General features: G+C 29.3%; 1 protein-coding gene across 2 annotated transcripts in view; it reads right to left on the reverse strand.

Moving 5' to 3' along the window:
* Megf8 (multiple EGF like domains 8) overlaps positions 1-687 on the reverse strand; it is a 56,341-nt gene that overhangs the window by 35,607 nt on the left and 20,047 nt on the right. The window lies entirely within an intron of this gene.

The raw sequence follows: 687 nt of genomic DNA on the forward strand, positions 1-687 counted from the left end.
TGTATAGGAAGATGGTCAGGGTTGCGGTCAAAGGAGAAACAAAAATAGTTTACAACTATTTATTTTCCGATGTTTCACCCCACTTTGTAGGGCTTCATCATGGCTAAAAAGATACAAAATGATACAATGGTAAGAATAAAAATACAAAGATAAGATACAATAATAAGAATAAAAATATGTAACAATGGCAAGAGTAAAAATTTTTCGTTTTCGAATTTTTCGTCATATCTTTATCACTACTTCCTGTATACGCGATGTATTTTAAATTGAAATAAAACCATTGAACGGCTGGTGGAAGAGCTAGCTCCATACTCCACCAATTGTTGCTACTGTTCACCCGTTTGCTCTGAACAGGTAGGTTGTCTTGACTTGTTCTTTGCTCATTTATTATCATTTTATATCTTTATTATTACTTATTTATGTATAATTATTATTTTTTCATGACGTTTATTTAATCTTAACTTTTTCTTTTTTTCCTTCCGCATATTGTTTTTGTTTTATGTACATCTCCTGTATTTTTAACTGTATATTTTACGTATTTTTATATAAAAAATTTTTACTCTTGCCATTGTTACTTATTTTTATTCTTATTATTGTATCATTTTGTATCTTTTTAGCCCTGATGAAGCCCTACAAAGTGTGGCGAAACGTCGGAAAATAAATAGTTGTAAACTATTTTTGTTTCTC

This window comes from Halyomorpha halys, unplaced genomic scaffold, assembly GCF_000696795.3.
Source record: "Halyomorpha halys isolate HHAL.00 unplaced genomic scaffold, Hhal_1.1 Scaffold596.1, whole genome shotgun sequence".
NCBI lineage: Eukaryota > Metazoa > Arthropoda > Insecta > Hemiptera > Pentatomidae > Halyomorpha > Halyomorpha halys.